Source organism: Delphinapterus leucas, chromosome 2, assembly GCF_059928025.1.
Source record: "Delphinapterus leucas isolate spDelLeu-1000000601 "Yukka" chromosome 2, BTC_Dleu_Yukka2, whole genome shotgun sequence".
In the NCBI taxonomy this organism is placed as follows: Eukaryota; Metazoa; Chordata; class Mammalia; order Artiodactyla; family Monodontidae; genus Delphinapterus; species Delphinapterus leucas.
This window is the reverse complement of record NC_143130.1, coordinates 72,757,875-72,773,878: the sequence shown is the minus strand read 5'-3', so window position 1 is coordinate 72,773,878 and position 16,004 is coordinate 72,757,875. Positions and strand designations below refer to the sequence as shown.

General features: G+C 48.3%; 1 protein-coding gene across 4 annotated transcripts in view; it reads right to left on the bottom strand.

The window, feature by feature from the left end:
• The window catches only part of CILP (cartilage intermediate layer protein), a 32,134-nt gene extending 16,146 nt beyond the window's left edge, over positions 1-15,988 (bottom strand). For all 4 annotated transcript variants that reach the window (XM_022579777.2, XM_022579778.3, XM_022579780.2 and 1 more), the window contains exons 1-2: positions 8,818-15,988; positions 3,359-3,586 (exon numbers count right to left, since the gene is read on the bottom strand). The gene's annotated coding sequence lies outside the window, so the exon portion shown is untranslated. The remainder of the gene's footprint in view (positions 1-3,358; positions 3,587-8,817) is intronic.
• Positions 15,989-16,004: the final 16 nt, after the last annotated feature.

Genomic DNA, 16,004 nt, shown 5'->3' with positions numbered 1-16,004 from the left:
GAGCCTGCTCCCACCCGGTGCTCCCAGGACTCCTTTGAGGGAGAGGCTGCTGCTCTCCTTGGCCAGGACCTTAGGATAGTCAGGGCTTGGGAGGCAGCCACAGATCTGGACTGTCCAGGGCCTGGCCTAGATGGGTCAGCACCAGCCATGACTGGCCACCTGGGGCTTCTGCAGGCCAGGCTAGTCTGCTGCAGCTCCAAGCCCTGGCTTGGAACACACTGAAACCCATCAATCACTTCCACCCCTATCCAGGGGATTGAGGGGCTTGGAGCCATGTTTAGCCAGGCCAACTGTGACCCAAGCCTAAGGCCAGGGGTCCCCACCCTGCTGAGGGGAAAGGAGCTTGGGGACACTGGGAGGGGTCTGACGTGATGCTGGTGGCTCCAGAGGAAGGTGCTGTGTCTCTAACATGCTCTCTGACCACCACTCCCATGCTCCCATCATTGCCCCCCTGCAGCCTGAGGGGGCTTTGCAGGCCTGGGTAGGGACAAGCCACTAATGATCCCTGGGGACTAGAAGACTTGACTGTAGCTCTGAGTAACCCTCAGGGGCTGCTGACCCAGTATGTATGGGAGCCTAGACACCCAGAGTCTACGGGAGTGGGAGAGCTCGCTCTCTGACCGTGTTGTTCTCCTCCCTATCCTAGATACAGTCTGTCACTGTTCCAACCCAATGCCTTTATAGTTTTATTCCTCAGCTTCCCATCTTGAAATACAGCCCTTCCTCCCCTCCCATGTGAATGTCCCCCACCTTTCGATGCCCCATCTCAGTCTCTTCCCTCCTGCCCTCTCTGACCACCCAGGCCCACCTTGACTATTCCTTCTCGGGTCTCAGATGATAATGTTCACCATCCTGTAATACACAAGGCACATTCATGGTCATCAGCTCATCTTCAGCCTCACAGTTGATCTGCGAGGCAGGGATGACCACACCCATTTTATAGAGGGAAAACTGAGGCTCAGAGAGGTGAAGTCACTCAGACACAGTAGGTCTTCAACTCAGAGTTGCCCCTGAGAACCGGTGACCTAGTGTAGACCTTGTCCTGGGGTGCCCTCAGCTCAGAGAAGCCACCATGGAAATGACACTCCAGCCATATGCTCCTCAGCAAGAACATACTAGAACACTCTGGCTCTGCCTGCCTGGCACATACACCCTGCTTCCCATACATACACTAATTTCAAACATGTCCCCATCTAACATGATCCAGCTATCTATCGTACTGTGGTGGATTAAATATGGCCACAAATTCTTTGCAACTCTCCTGTGATGAGGTGGAGTCTCTTTACTCACCTTTGACCTGGGTTGGCTTTGTCACTTGCTTTGAACAAAGGAATGACAGAAATGACACTCAAGAGACTTTGCCGCCTCCACTCCCCAGGAACACGGTCCTGAGACCACCATATAAAGAAGTCAATCTATCCTCCTAGAGGATAAGAGACCACATGAAGGAGAACTGAGGCCCCCAGCCAACAGCCAGACATGTGAATGAGGCCATCTTGAATTTTCCACCTCAGCAGTTGCATAAGTGAGCCAGGTAAGACCAGCAGAGGAATGGTCTAGCCACCCATAGAATCGTGAGAAATAATAATCATTGTTGTAAGCCACTGAGTTTTGGGGTGATTTGTTGTACTGTAATAGATAACTGATATACACACTAAGAGTAAAAGATCTTTCAGTTGCAAGAGACAAAAGCACAACTTAGATTGGACTATGCAGGAAAGGAAACTGATGGTTGTCATAACTGAAGTCCTGGGAAAAACTGGATCCAGGGACTCAAACAATATCATCAGGACTGCTCTCTTTCCATTTCTCAACTGCTTCCTCTGAGATGGCTTTCTTCCCAAGGAGGCTGTAGTCTGTATTTTCCCAAGTTGGCTGCGATGATAGCTCCCACTGCGTGTGTTCTCGTACAAGGTGACTGCCCTACTCTGCCATCAAGAGGTAGAATCTAATTTCCTTCCCCTTGAATCTGAGCTGGGCTATGACTTGCTTGTAACCAGGAGTGAGGTGAACTTCTCAGGCTAGGTCAGAAAAAGCCATGCAGCTTCCACTTGGCATGCTTGCTCTGGGGAAAGCCAGCTAACTACCAAGAGACCACCAAATCAGAGAGGCCTGGTGTAGGTGTTCTGGTGGGTAGTCCCAGCTGAGCCCAGCCTTCCAGCCCTCACATCACCAGTCATGTGAGTGTAGCTGTCCTGTACCCTCTAGGACAGACCAGCTCATTTACCAGACGGATGCCACTGAGTGGCCTCAATCAAAGTCATAAAAGGCAGAATGGCCCAGTCAAGCCCTACATGAAATCCTGACCTACAGAATTCAGGGGATATGATAAAATGATTATCATTTAAGCCACTAAAACTTGGGGTAGTTTGTTACACAGCAACAGGAACTGGAACAGATGCCATTCCCATGTATTATCTTCCAGAAGCTCCAGACTCCCTTCTAGCACATCTCAAATCTCCAATGGAAAAAGCATGTCTCTTCCCCCATTGTTCCAGCAGACGTCCTGGGAAAGGCTCCCATTGGCCTATTCCTGACCCAGTTCCTGTAACCATGTGGGTGGAAAGCTCTGATGAGCCCACTTCCAGAGGTAGGGGTAGATCATCCCACTGGAATCACATGGACTGATTTTTCTCAAAGGAGAATTGTGGTGCTGTCACCAGAAGTAGGAAGAACGGATGCTAGGAAGTAAAAAGTGACACGTACGCACCTAAAACACAACCACAAACACAAGCACCCCTTTCCTAGTAGAAGTCAACCCGAAATGCCTAACTGCTAACCTTGATACCAGTAGTTGAATCCTGATATCAAGAGACCACTTTAACAGCTGTCAACCTCAGCATTTACACTCCCTTTGTTCTGCTGCAAACCTACCCATGTATGACTTCCCCTCACCCTGTAACCACATCAACACATCCCAGAAGAGTTGAGCAAAGCTGAGCAACTATAATAACAACTCCAGCTTGGAAAATGGAAGAAAAACAAAGAAACCTTCAGAACTATGTAAGCCACACGGGTTGCTGCACGCACCGCCACCTGACAGTCAGCACCTGGTCTTGTAAGGGTGTGCTTACCCCGCACAGGTTGTAGGTGGGAGCAGATTCCCTGAGAATGGGCCATGGTCTGGCAGATCCCCCAAGACATGTCAGGTAGAGCCCTCCACCTTGTGTAGTGTGCTCACCGTGGTCATCACAGAATGCTCTTCAAGCTTAAAAAGAAAGGTCACCTCACTGTCCCTGTGGTGACTCACCATGGTCACAGCCTGGAGTTTACATCTTAGTGTCCCCACGGTGCCCTGCTGTTTCTCAGGGACACCCACATTCATGATTTTGCACAGGATTACTGGGTGCACACTTACCAGGGAGTCATCGCAAGAGTGTTCACATTCCCCTCCTGGACTAGTCACACTCAGCGGGATGTGTTTGCCCTGGTGGTTCATCAGGCTTGCCCCGAAGCATCTACCAGACTCTGCTGCTTGCTTCCCATGACCCAAGGCCTCTTTTCATGACTCCCCTGAGAGGCCCCAGGTGGCTCTGGTTGTGGTACGGCTTCAGCTCTGACCATGATGCTGGCAGCCCAGAAGAGCCTGCAGTAGTGATGGGGGTGGCCTCAGTCAGGGGTGAGGTGAGGAGGATGCCAGGTAGTTGTCCTCTCTGGCTGTGCATCCCTGGGACCCGTGGACGTTTAATGGGCTAGAGCTGGGGAAAGTTGAGTGTAAGGATCTCTTTCCAAGCAGGATCTTTCACCCACACAAAGCCTGGGCCATAAAGATTTGGGACTCCAGATGGCCCGGATGAGCAGGCAGGGAAGGGGAAATGGAGGTTAGAAAGGCCTTGGTGAGCAGGCTTAGCCAGACAGGGTGGGACAGAGGAAGAGAAACAGACATGGGCCTGCACAGACCATTCTTAGTGGGTTGGCTTTTTGTTCCCAGAAGCAAAGCAGTGTTCAGGGTGGCTGAATTGGGGCGTTTTCCCCCCCAGGAAAACAAGAGCTTTAAGGACAGAATGTTGGCCAGTGACAGGGAAGGCAAAGAAAGGGAAGAAGAAATTTGAATCCCACTTCCCATTTTTAAAAATTGGAGCATGATTGTCATTCTGTAGAAGTCACCCTTTTGAGTGGAAAGTTCTATGAGTTTTGACAAATGCAAACAATCTTATAACCACCATCACCATCAAGATACAAAATATTTCCATCACCTCAGAAGCTCCCTTTGTAGTCAGCCCTCTCCCCCATCCCTAGCTGCTGACCACCACTGATCTGTTCTCTTTCCCTGTCATTTTGCCTTTTCAAGAATGTCCTGCAAGTGGAATCCTTTGGGATGAGCGTTGTTTTTTTTTTAATATTTATTTATTTGGCTGCGTCAGGTCTTGGTTGTGGCATGCAGGATCTTCATTGCGGTGCACTGGCTTCTCTCTAGTTGTGGTGCATGGGCTCTGTTGCAGTGCACGGGCTTAGTTGCCCCGCGGCATGTGGGATCTTAGCTCCCTGACCAGGGATCGAACCCGCATCCCCTGCATTGGAAGGCAGATTCTTAACCCTTGGACCACCAGGGAAGTCCCTGGTAAGAGCCTTTTAAGTCTGCCTTCTTTCACTTAGTATAATCATCCATGCTGTTGCACGTGTCAATAGTTCATTCCTTTTTACTGCTGAGTAGTATTCTGTTGTATGGATGTGCCACAGTTTCTTTTTCTGTTCACCAGTTGAAGGACATTTGGGTTGTCTCCAGTTTTTAGCAACTACCTTTTCACTATGGATATTTATGTACAGGTTTTTGTGTAAACAGGTTTTTCATTTCTTTTGGGTAAATATCTAGGAGTGCGATTGTTGGGTTATATGTGAAGTGTTATGTTTAACTTTATAAGAAACTTTCAAACTGTTTCCCAGAGTGATTTTTCCATTTACTTTCCAACCAGCAACATGAGAGTTCCAGCTGCTCAGCATTCTCATTAACACTTGATACTGTTAAAGTTTCATGTTTGACCGTTTTTAAGCCTTTCCCATGGTTGTGTAGTGTCTTGTTTTAATTTGCATTTCCCTGGTAACCAATGATGTTGAGCAGCTTTTCATACATTTTTTAAAAAATAAATTTATTTATTTTATTTTTGGCTGTGTTGGGTCTTCGTTGCTGCGTGTGGGCTTTTCTCTGGTTGCAGTGAGCAGGGGCTACTCTTCATTGTGGTGCATGGCTTCTCATTGTGGTGGGTTCTCTAGAGCCCGGGCTCTAGGTGCACGGGCTTCAGTAGTTGTGGCACGCGGGCTCAGTAGTTGTGGCTCATGGGCTCTAGAGCACAGGCTCAGTAGTTGTCGCACACGGGCTTAGTTGCTCCATGGCATGTGGGATCTTCCCAGACCAAGGCTCCAACCTGTGTCCCCTGCAATGGCAGGAGGATTCTTAACCACTGTGTCACCAGGGAAGCCCCCAGCTTTTCATACTCTTATTTGCCATTTCTATGTCTTCTTTGATGAAGTGCCTGTTCAAATATTTTGCCCATTTGCAATTAGGTTATTTGTTTTCTCATTACTGAAATCTGAGTGTACTTTATATATTCTAGATACAAGTCCTTTATCAGATATGGGTTTTTTTGTTTTTTACTTTTTGGCCACAAGGCACGTGGAATCTTAGTTCCCCAACCAGGGATCAAACCTAGGCCCCGTGCAGTGGAAGCACAGAATCTTAACCACTGGGGGCTTCCCTGGTGGCGCAGTGGTTGAGAGTCTGCCTGCCGATGCAGGGGACGCGGGTTCGTGCCCCGGTCCGGGAGGATCCCGCGTGCCACGGAGCGGCTGGGCCCGTGAGCCATGGCCGCTGGGCCTGCGCGTCCGGAGCCTGTGCTCTGCAACGGGAGAGGCCACGGCAGTGAGAGGCCCACGTACCGCAAAAAAAAATAAATAAATTAAAAAAAAAAAAAAAGAATCTTAACCACTGGACCACCAGGGAAGTCCCTATCAGATATGTTTTGAAAATACTTTTTCCCAGTCTGTAGCTTGTCTTTCCATTTTCTTAACAGTGTCTTTTGAAGAGCAGAAGCTCTTAATTTTGATGAAATCCAATCTATCAATTTTTTATTTTATAAATTTGTGCTTTTGGTGTTGGCTCTAAGAAATTTTTACCTAACCCACAGTCACAAAGGTTTTCTCTAGGAGTTTTAGGTTTTACCTTTAGGTCTATGATTCATTTTTAACTAGTTTTTGCACATGGTGTAGTCTGTGAATCAAGATTCCTTTTTTGCATGTGGATGTCCAACTGTTTCTGCACTATTTGTTGAAAGGAACGTTTCTCCACTGACCACCCCCCCCTTTTTTTTAACACTGTGGCTCTTCAAAGCATTGATGCCAGCACCCTAGAGACTTCTCCATGCACAAAAGTCAGTAGCACAGCAGGAACAAATGCCTCTCTTGCCTGATCCCAAAACAGGACTTCTTATGCCCAAATAAGACACAGACTTTTCAGTGGAACAGCTCTTTTAGCTTTTACTTACAGTCTTCTGCTCTCCCTAGGACTAAGACACAGGTCTACTGAGAACTGCCCCAGGAGACTGCTAAGACTGTCAAGCACGTTGCTGGATCCAGAACTGCCCCTCCTCTCCGATGACTCTCAGATCTCCCTAGAGGCCCCTTGAACAGAGAGGTTCTGAATCCTCTACACCCAACTAATCAGCTCCCATCAAACAGCGGGAGAATGCCCTGAATAGGCAGCAGCTACCTTTACCTTTCTGGCTGCTTTTATCTGTCATTTTCATTTGAGCCTGATCATAACCAGTGAAGGAGAAAGCACACTGTGCAAGGTGTACCAGACTTCTGCCAAGGCCTGGCTCTTGGAGACGCTTAGGAACTTGAGTCAGGCTTGAACCCAGGCCAGGCCTCCTAATTTCCTGCCCTCTGATCTTTCCATTTCCTCACAGTGGCCTCATACAGGATGGAGGAGAGAGTTGGCTGCTCTCTGGCACGCCAGGGAGATGAGGGGCCTCCTTAGCTGGTTATGCACTTTAGGGAACAAGAATGGTGACTCACTCAGGCCATTCTGAAAAAAAATGGAGGCTTGTTGTAAAGACAGCTGAAGTCAAGAGCTGGGCTGAGGCAGGCCCCTCTCTCAGCCCCTCAGGCTGCCTGGTGTTTCTCCTGTGGGGTATGTGCTTCTCTCTATATGGTAGCTCTGCCTGCCTCTTGCTCCTCATGGGTCCACCTCCTGCACTTTCTTAGTTCAGATTCCACCAGGAGCCATTCTGATTGGCTCAGCTAGTTGCCATCTCCATCCCTATTGGGTGGAACAATTCCCAAGAAGCCCACTTCACCAGTCACCTGCCAGTGGGTGGATGGACTGGGTTTAGGTCAGATGCTCAGCCTAAGCCAATCAGTGGCCCCTGTCAGCCAAACACCAGAGTAACAGTGCTTCCCTAAGTAGGGAGCAGTGGGTCTGCAGTTACAGCTAGATGGGGATCTGGGGTGTGGTGGCAGCATTAGGGTTACATGCACAATATGGGAGTTTATCCTCCTACCCAAAACAGGCAGACACATGCCCTGAGCCCTATAGCCCACACCACTCCCCCCCACCTCTGAGCTGCCCCAGCCCCATCATTTCCCACTTAGCCCCACCCTGACTTGAAGAGCTCTTTGCTTCACCTGGAAATGCTGTCTTCTTTCAATTGACTGTGAGCTCCTGAAGGGCAAGGCCCGTGCCTTATCTCTGTGTCCCCAGCACCTGGCTCAATGTCATAAATTCATAGATCCCGAGAGGGTAAGGGACTTACCCAAGGCCATTCATGTTGGGAGGGGCAGAGCCACGGTGGAGCAGGTCTGCTGCTCCACATCTAGGCCTCCAGTAGGCTCCCCGGCATCTCACTGAGATGTGAAGCTAGGGGACTACAGTCCGAGTTCTGGGTCTGGTGAGGCTTCTGGCTCTGCCCTGAGACATCCTACCTTGAGGATGCAGGCCCAGCCATGACTCCTGACACCTGGGCAGCTCTGAGTCAGTTCTAGGGGTGAACTGCCTGCCCTGCTTGAGGGAGCCTCCAGGGGATGCTCAGAGCAGACCCACAGGCAGCCTGACCCCAGGTTCCCGAATGTTCCACTTCCCCCTACGGGCCTCATGATCCTCAAGGCCTGGAGTGGGAGAGGGACGCGGACAGGCAGGCTGACACAGCTGCTCCAGCTTTATGAGGGATCTGAGCAGCTTCAGCTTTCCGCCTGGGGTCACCACCCTGGGACCTTCCTGTGGTCCAGGCAAGGCTCCCGCTCACCCTGAAGACGGAGGCAGCCTGGGATCCAGGGTGTGGGTGGTCGAGCTGATCCCGCCCCACCCCGTGGCCTCCACTGCAGGGAGCCTGCCTCCTTTTTTCTGAACTTTCTGGCCCTGGTGCGAACCTTGCTGGCACCCGTGGGCTTTTAATATTTTCCGTTCCTGGCTGTTATACAATATTTCACCTCAAAAATGCATCCTCCCCGTCACCAAAGGGCATGCTGTTCCAGTGAGAGGACCCGGCTGGGTGAGTGGATGTGACCCACTGCGTTCTGGGGCTTGGAGGAGGCCCAGCCCAGCGCTTTGGAGAAGGAGGTGGCATAAATGTCTCCGCATTTGTGGGGAGACAGGGCCAGCTCTTGAGTCAGCCCGAGGCCCAGGCTCCTGGGCCAGCCTGAGACCTCGTGGTCCCACTCGAAGCCCCCCTGGAAGCCCAGATCCACGGTCAGCAGGGGGGCCACCCGCCCCTCCCGTTTGGGACTCCAGTCCCATCCCTCCCACTTGCCCTCTGACCCCGGTCAAGTGGCTTCACTTCTCGGAGCCCAGTGTCCCTGCCTATACGGTGGGGATGACGACAGTACCTGTCTTTCGGTGTCCTTGTGAGGCTCAAATGCCGCCCGTTTGGACCATCCGGGAGCTTTAAGGCCCACCCTGCGGCGCCCCTCCTCGGCGGTGCTGATTCAACCGGTGTGGGTGAGGCCGGGACATCGGTGGTTTTTAAAAGTGCTCAGGTGGGCTTCCCTCGTGGCGCAGTGGTTGAGAGTCCGCCTGCCGATGCAGGGGACACGGGGTCATGCCCCGGTCCGGGAGGATCCCACATGCCGCGGAGCGGCTGGGCCCGTGAGCCATGGCCGCTGAGCCTGCGCGTCCGGAGCCTGCGCGTCCGGAGCCTGTGCTCCGCAACGGGAGAGGCCACAGCAGTGAGGGCCCGCGTACCGGGAAAGAAAAAAAAAAAAAAAAATTGGTCAGGTGATTCTCACTCGCAGCTGAGAACCGCTGCTCTGAGGGGAAAGCTCCTCCCAAGGGGGCTCTTGCCAGGCGCCGGCTGCTGCTTTGATGAGCGAGGGCGCCACACGCCCATTTTCCTGAAAATATGACCCCAGGGACGCCTGAGAGCCACTGTCGGGGTGGAGGGAGAGCACTCTGAAAAGGCAGGTGAGGGGTCCTGCAGGTGCGCCGTGACTTTCCGAGCCGGCCCTGCCCACAGACAGACGCCTTTGAGCCACCGGCCCGTCCCGGCCACAGGCCGGGGCCCGGCAAACCTGCCCCGGTGTCCCCGCTGCTGGGCGGCCAGGTCCTCCCCAGGGGGACCCAGCCTCCCCTCCCCAGACACAGGCCCCGAGCCCGGAGAGTGAGGCTAGGGGTGGAGGGCACCCTGCTCCCATCACCTGTCACTGCGGAGAAGGTTCGCGGCCACGGGAGAATGAAGCGAGCAGAGAGTCAGGTGCCTGCTGGGAGAGGCGGGAGGACCCTTGGGGGCCTTGGCGGGGAGAGCCATCTGCTTTCCTCATCCTGAGGAGAGGAGATCTGCAGAAGGTCCCACAGCCCAGAGGAGGAAAACAGCTGGAGAGCCGGGCACCTGGGGAGGGGGTGGCGGAGTGGAGAACAGCTCGCTTCTCCCGGGGACGCCTTCACCCCCAGAGCCGGCCTTGGACACAGGCAGGAGGATAGCTTCTCTCCGGTGCAGCGCAGCCCCTGCCTGGGGGCTTCAGCCAGAGTCCAGTTTCCCCAGCGGAGACCGGAGCCCTCGGCCTCCCCGGACCCCAGGTTCTCAAAGGGGCAGTGACCAGGCGGGGGGGTTAGAGAGCTAGAGCCCCCGTGGGCGACTTCGGCCATGGGAAGAAGAGGCTGGACACCCTGTTCTGGAGTTGACTCACAGCCGGGGTCCCAGGCTCCTGGCCAGAGGGAGGGAAGGAGAGGGAGGGAAGGAGAAGGAGGGAGGTACAGGTGCGAGGGCCCAGCACAAAAGTCAGGAAGGAGGAGGGGACAGCTTAGTTACCAGACTGGGGCCACCAGAGGGGCCTCAGGGAGTGCTCTCCTGCCCAGGTTTGTCTTCCAGCTGAAGGCACATGAAGTCTGGGCACAGGGAGGCTCTAGGATGCTTGGGCTGGGCTGTGGCCTCTAGAGAAGCATCAGCAGCCTCAGCAAGGCCACAGGGAACAGGGGCCACCGAGCTGGAAAACACTTTAATCCCAAACAAGCCTGCCCCCAGCCCCGGTATCTAAGGCGGAAAATGCAGAGGCTTCGAAGCCAGAAAAACTGGTTCAAGCCCTGTCTCCACCACAAAGTACCGGTATTCATTCATTCATCCTACAAATATTTTTAGTTTCTACTGTGTACCAGGCCCTGAAATAGGTGCTGGGGGTACAGAAAAGAATGAAGCACAGTCCTTAACTTTGAGGAACTTACCCCATAGATAGGGAGATGAACCCATAAACATATCCCCATAAAACTAGATCACTGCATGGGTAGTGTGGACCACCTGTCTTGGGATCCCTCTGGGGCATCCTCCCAAGAGTGACTCTCGGGGAAGTCTTCCTGGAGGAGGTGGTGTCAGAGCTGAGTATAAAAATGAATGGCCATTGGACAAAAAGGAAGAGGAAGGGCACTCTGGGCAGAGAAGATAGCATTAGTAAAACCCGTATGGTGTTCCGGGGACAATGAAGAGTCAGGAGGTGCTGGAAGATGCAGCATGCGGCAGTGTCTCTATAAAGGTTCTTAGTTGAGGGAATTCCCCTGGCGCTCCAGTGGTTAGGACTCCGCACTGCCACTACCAAGGGCCCAGGTTCAATCCCTGGTCGGGGAACTAAAAATCCCGCAAGCTGTGTGGTGTGGAAAAAAAAAATTTTTTTTTAGTTGAGAGCAACAGAAACTCTCAACTAAGAATCTGACAGAAAAGAAATCCACTAAAGGGATGTTGGATCCCACGCTCCTGAAAGCCTCAATTCAGAAACTCTCACCTAAGAATCTGACAGAAAAGAAATCCACTAAAGGGATGTTGGATCCCACACTCCTGAAAGCCTCAATTCAGAAACTCAAAGCTAAGCTCCTCAGACCCACCCAGAGACACACAGCAAAGTTAGCTATGGAGGGGCCCCAAAGATCATTTTATCCAGAGTTCTTAATCTTGGGTCCATGGATGACTTTGGGGGAGCAAAAAGGCATAAGATTTTGAATGTGTGTATGTGTACTTTTCTGGGGACAAGGTCCATAACTTTCATCAGATTCTTAAAGTAATCCATGCTATAGGTCATGTTCTCCCAGAAGCAAATTCTGAGATGAAGATTCAGTAAAGATGATTTAGTAAAGAAATGTTCCCAGGAGAAACCAGTTAGGGAGAAGGGGAAGCACAGGATAATAGGGGAAGAGAAAGAAGCCAGGAAAGAGTGCAATTTTGTGTGAAAACCCATCCTGGCTGGCAATGAAGTAAGGAATACTCAGGCCAGAAAGAAACAAAAGCTAGAATTGAGAGGGCAGTGGATTCTAAGCAATGAAATCAGCTTTTACCCTGAAGACACTGTTTGAACTTAGTGACCCTGAGCCTCAGTTTTTCAGCCTCATGGAAATGGGACATTTAGAAGAAGTCCATGCTTAAAACAATCACTAGCTGGGGGGCCTGAGACTACTTTGATGACAAGAGACTAATGGTGACTCTCCCCTTGGGGCTAGGCCTGGGACTGCTTTCCCTAAAGTAGGTACCTGAATAAGGTCAGGGGCTGTTAGGCAAAAGGAAGGGGGAATAGCCATTGAGTAGCCAAGCAGCAGGGCCTGCTTCACTGAGGGAAGAACTCAAGTGTATGAACTTGACCCAGAGGAAACACCTTAGTGCTTAGGGCAAGCAGAGCGAGTGGGAGGATGAAGAATTTGAACTCACTTCTGAGTCTGCGTTCAGATTCAACACCTAATTTGGCCCACTGGACTCGTCTGAGTCCTACCAAGGGAAACAGTGTAAAGAAAAAAATGTAGGATTTCAAGGAGCAAACAAATCTGCTTTGGGAACTCATAAAGCAAAGAGAAGCATTTCCCCCTCCACAGGGCTCTTTGCCTCAACCAAAGCAGGAAAAGGTAGGGCCACAGACATGCCCTACTGAATCAGGCTATTTGTGAGTCAATAGGAGCAATGGCCTGTGGACTCTCAGAAATACATGGGTGGACCAGACGGTCTCCTCACCTACCTCAGCAGGTAGATGCAAAGAATGGGTGAAATTTGGTGCTCACTGTTTCATTTTTAGTCATGTAGGTCCATTTGTATCCTAAGGCTATTGAGGCCTGGGGAGCCCAGGTTCTAACAAGAATGAAAAATATCTCTTGGACTTGGTAATTAGTAGATTCTTGGTAGTTTTAGAAAGAGAAGTTTCAGTGGGGTGATGGGGGATGAAGCCAGCTTACAAAGAATGAGGAAGTGGACACATAGTTAATTACTCTTTGGAGAAACTTGGATGTGGAGAGGAGCAAAGTGGTTACATGGTAGCCAGAAAGGGGAGGAGAGGATCCTTTTTAGAATGGAAGAGACTTGAGCAAGTTGTTAGGCTAAGGAGAAAGAGCGAAGAGAATGAGGTCTTATAGATATGGGGGCGAGTAAAGCTGATGGAGCAAGATCCCAGAATTAGTGGGGAGACTGGGATCCAGGAACTGGGAGAATTCGTAGAGATGGGCATCTTTCTCCAGCAGGGCTCAGCAAGCTAGCCAGTCTCAGGAGCACAGAAGGTGGGCTCCAGGCATGATACAAGGATGGGCTGAGCCCAAGAGGATAGGGATGCAAGGGAATCAGGGATACTGAGGAGGGAGGGATTCAAATGACCCTCCAGAGGTTCAGGCTGGGAAAGAAAGAAGAGTGATGAGAGGGGCTAAAAAGACTGGACCAGAGGTCTCCAGGAAGTTAAAGTCCAGGAGGAGATATAAGGGGATTAAGGTTGTCCACAAGTAGGAAGGTCAAAGGCTGTGTAAGGCAGTAGGATTTGACATTTAAGATTTCTGAGGAAGAGCATCTTACCCAAGTTATTTAACTTCTCCATGTCTCTCAGCCTCCCAGTTTATAAAATGGGACTAAAATTCTCACTCATAAAAGTACTAAAAGCATTTTATCTTTCTGGCAAAGCATATAATTGTGGTATCTGGGACATCCAGGCACTCAGTGTTTGTGCAAGGGTGAAGGAACATCTGTCACTTCCCCTCTATGGACCCCACTTTCCTAATTCTTACTGATTGTTTGCTTGATCTATCAGTTACTGAGAGAGGTGTGTTAACATCTCCCACTGCATTGTGAATTTGTTTTTATTTTGCTTTCCTTGATTTTTCTTTTTGCTTTATTTTGAAGTTATGTTATTAAGTGCATATAAATGTAAGATTATTCCATCTTACTGATGAATTGGACTTTTTAATCATTATGAAGTGACCCTTTTGTCTCTCATAATGCTTCTTTTGTCAAAGTCTATTTTGACTAAAATTAATATAGATATATCAGTCTTCCTTTGCTTAGTATTTGGCAGATTTTTTTCATCCTTTTTACTTTCAATCTTTCTGTATTATGTTTTAGATATGCCTCTATGAACAGCTGATAGGTGGATTCATTTGCTTTGTCTAGTTTGGCAATCTTTTTCTTCTAACTGAAGCATTTAGTCCATGTACATTTATTGAAATACTGATACACACACACACATACATTTATATATATGTTTATGTGTGTACGTATATGTACTTTACTTTATTCATTTGTATTTTTCCTGCCTTTTCTCGATTTCTTTTTCTATTCTTTCTTGTTTTCTTGATTAGTTTTTCTTATTCCATTTTTCTCCTTTACTAGTTTGCAAATTATACCTTTTTTTTTTTTTTCGCTACTCTTAGGGGTTATACTGGAAACTTTAATATGCTTATTTTGCCTGTCTGAAGTTAACCAGTATCTTCTATTTTTTCTTAAATAAAGCAAGGACGTTAGAACTAATTCTAATCACCCCTCTTTTAGCTTATATATTACTTTCATGTATTTGAATTTTATCTTTTTTTAAGCTTACAAGACATTGTTAGTATTGTTTATACAATATTTGTTTTTACTCATATAGATACCACTTTCTTTGCTCTGCAATCCTTCTTGTCTTTAATTCCTTCCATTTGGAATCACTTTCTTTCTGCCTGCTGGTGGCAAATATGTTCTGGTTCATCTCATCGTGTCATTATTTTTTCTTATTCTTAAAATATCTTTTCACGAGTTTTAGAATTCTTGCTTGACAGTCATTTTTTCTCAGCACACTGAAAATATAATTCTATCATCTTCCAGCTATTAAGAAATCAGCTGTTTTAGTCTAATTGTCACTACTTTGAAAATAATCTGACCTTAAGACTTTCTCTGTCTTTGGTAATCTGCTTCACTATGATATGACTACTTCTGGATTTCTTTTTATTTATTCTTTTGAGGATTTCAAGATTTTTGATTGCATGAATTGATGGATTTCTGGATGAGTCTCAGCCACTAACTATTCAACAATTACTTCTGTCCCATAATCTCTCTCCTCTCCTTCTGAAACCCCTGATTATATGTATTTTGGACCATCTCACTCTATCCTCCACGTCTTTTAACTATTCTTTCATATATTCCATCTTTTTATTTTTCTATGCTGCCTTTTTGAGAATTTCTTCAGGTCTATCTTCCACTTATAATTTTACTGTGTCTGATATATTCAATTGTATCTAATCTTCTATTAAACACAACCATTGAATTTGTAGATTTAGTTACAATATCTTAAATTTCTAGAGGGACATTCTATTTCTTGTTCAAATATACTTGGTCCTTCTTCAGAGTATCTTGTTCCCTGTTCAAATTTTTAAGCTTCTCTTCTACTCTTTCAGCATTTTAAACATAGTTATTTTATACTATTTGATAATTCCAATATCTTAAGTCAGCATAGACTTGTTTCCACCATCTGTTGTTCCCTTGTGTGTTTTGTGATCTTCAACTAGGAGCTACTATTTCTTTGGAGCTTTCTCTGTGGGAATTCTTGAGGCCTGGGGTGAAGGTGGGTTTTTCCAAGAGGGTTTGTGTTTGATTTGCTAGATGCTTATGGTGTTAACCAGACTGGGCCCAATTTAAGTTAAATGCTGGACTGAAATTTTTCAGACCACCTAAGTAGTGTGAATTTGGGCTTCAAATTATATTTATAATATAATAATTTATATTATATGGCTTATATTGTGAACTCGCAGGGGCTATTTTATTTTCTCCTGAGAAAAGGGAAATTAAGATGGGCATTTTTCTTTTCAGTCTGTTGGGATGTGGTGGTGCTTCCATCTGGTTCATTCATTCACTGAAGACCCAATCTTATGTGAGGAAGGTCTTTCTCAGACTTCCAACCTTAGAGGAGGCTTGAGTTTCTTGCAGTAGTGTGCTGGAACTGGCTCCTACCAGCTCAGAAGAACCAATATTTAGGAATTTCGCAGTTCCTGGTACCACTGAGAGCTTGAAATTGGCTATGGTGAGCGTATTTACACTGTGGAAATCAGCAAACACTAAAAACAGGGTACTTTGTTTTGTTGGAGAGCCAGTTACTAATATAACACTGGTTTCTCTCATATCACCCCAGCCCATACGGCCAAGTTCAAGTTTACTGAGTTAAAAAATAAAAACGATAAAGTTTCAGTTGTGCAAAGATGAAAAAGTTCTAGGAATCTGCTGTACAACATTGTGCTTATAGTTAACAATACTGTACTGTACAGTTAAAAATTTGTTAAGAGGGTAGATCTCACTATATATATAGATAGAGAGAGAGAGAGAGAG